We start from the raw sequence: 2405 nt of genomic DNA, 5'->3' as shown, positions 1-2405 counted from the left end.
TCCCTAATGGCATTATTAGCCCCGAGCCATTTCCACCGCAAAACAATCTCCCGCTTTTGCAGCGCGGGCGAGTGACATTACTGACGTACAAATAGTCCCGCCTCTGGGACCCGCCTCCTATGATAGACGACCCACTGGTCCAATGCCGAGAACGCGGGATGTGCGACGTCCATCATAGGTGCCGCCGGGTCCAGGAGGAGGCGGGAATGACACCTCGGCCACGCTGGGCACTGGGTGATCCCCGCTCACGGGTGTGTAAATGTCCGGGCAGCAGAGCAGCTCTCACATCCTGGCTCTCTCTCCCTGATGCGTGCAGCCTGCTGTGAAGTGGTCAGAAAGAGCTGGGCTACACTACGCTGGTAAGGCTGAGCTGAGCTGCAGGAGTGTCAAGAGGTCACATGTCACAGGGGGGTCAATGTATGTGTCAGGGAGGTCAGTGTATGTGTCTTGGGGGTCAGGATAGGTGTCATGGGGGGTCAGTGTATGTGTCAGGGGGGTCAGTGTATGTGTCGGGGGGGGAGTCAGTGTATGTGTCAAGGGAGTCAGTGAATGTGTCAGGGGAGTCAGTGAATGTGTCAGGGGAGTCAGTGTATGTGTCAGGGGAGTCAGTGTATGTGTCAGGGGAGTCAGTGTATGTGTCAGGGGAGTCAGTGTATGTGTCAGGGGAGTCAGTGTATGGGTCAGGGGAATCAGTGTATGTGTCAGGGGAATCAGTGTATGTGTCAGGGGAGTCAGTGTATGTGTCAGGGGGGTCAGTGTATGTGTCAGTGTATGTGTCAGGGGGGTCAGTGTATGTGTCAGGGGGATCAGTGTATGTGTCAGGGGGATCAGTGTATGTGTCAGGGGGATCAGTGTATGTGTCAAGGGAGTCAGTGAATGTGTCAGGGGAGTCAGTGAATGTGTCAGGGGAGTCAGTGAATGTGTCAGGGGAGTCAGTGAATGTGTCAGGGGAGTCAGTGTATGTGTCAGGGGAGTCAGTGTATGTGTCAGGGGAATCAGTGTATGTGTCAGGGGAATCAGTGTATGTGTCAGGGGAGTCAGTGTATGTGTCAGGGGAGTCAGTGTATGTGTCAGGGGGGTCAGTGTATGTGTCAGTGTATGTGTCAGGGGGGTCAGTGTATGTGTCATGGGGGTCAGTGTATGTGTCAGGGGGATCAGTGTATGTGTCAGGGGGATCAGTGTATGTGTCAGGGGGATCAGTGTATGTGTCAGGGGGATCAGTGTATGTGTCAGGGGGATCAGTGTATATGTCAGGGGGTCAGTGTATGTGTCAGTGTATGTGTCAGGGGGGGTCAGTGTATGTGTCAGGGGGATCAGTGTATGTGTCAGGGGGATCAGTGTATGTGTCAGGGGGATCAGTGTATGTGTCAGGGGGATCAGTGTATGTGTCAGGGGGATCAGTGTATATGTCAGGGGGTCAGTGTATGTGTCGGTGTATGTGTCAGTGTATGTGTCATGGGGGTCAGTGTATGTGTCAGGGGGATCAGTGTATGTGTCAGGGGGATCAGTGTATGTGTCAGGGGGATCAGTGTATGTGTCAGGGGGATCAGTGTATGTGTCAGGGGGATCAGTGTATATGTCAGGGGGTCAGTGTATGTGTCAGTGTATGTGTCAGGGGGGGTCAGTGTATGTGTCAGGGGGATCAGTGTATGTGTCAGGGGGATCAGTGTATGTGTCAGGGGGATCAGTGTATGTGTCAGGGGGATCAGTGTATGTGTCAGGGGGATCAGTGTATATGTCAGGGGGTCAGTGTATGTGTCGGTGTATGTGTCAGTGTATGTGTCAGGGGGGGTCAGTGTATGTGTCAGGGGGGTCAGTGTATGTGTCAGGGGGTTCAGTGTATGTGTCAGGGGGTTCAGTGTATGTGTCAGGGGGGTCAGTGTATGTGTCAGGGGGGTCAGTGTAGGTGTCAGGGGGATCAACGTAGGTGTCAGGGCGATCAATGTAGGTGTCCGGGGGTCAGTGTATATGTGTCAGGGGGGTCAGTGTAGTGGTCTGGCAGGTCAGTTTAGTGGTCAGCATGGATGGGCACTGGTGACCCAGGCAGCATCCAACAAGTGAGCCAAACCCCCCCCCCCCCTGCCAAGCAATCAATTTCCCCCCACCGCATGTGTCGCCGCTGGGCTTGGACTTTGGGCTGAAGCCCCTGGTCTTTTTCACACCTAGCAACGCTCCCTGGTTAGTACAGTGGCTTTTCCTGAGCTGTCAGTTTTTTTTTTCGTTCAGTCCTGCTGTGTTGAAAACAAAAAACTAGTAGTGTGTACTTTACCTTAGTCAAACAACTAAATTGTGTGAGGTATAAGCAGCTTCAATTGACCTTCTATATTGACTTTTTACATGTAAATCACTTTACCTGATAATCCTGAAAAAACAAGGTCTGAGAGTTTTAAATGAGAATGTCAAGC

Source organism: Rana temporaria, chromosome 12 (assembly GCF_905171775.1).
Source record: "Rana temporaria chromosome 12, aRanTem1.1, whole genome shotgun sequence".
Classification (NCBI taxonomy): Eukaryota; Metazoa; Chordata; class Amphibia; order Anura; family Ranidae; genus Rana; species Rana temporaria.
This window is presented reverse-complemented; position numbering follows the sequence as displayed.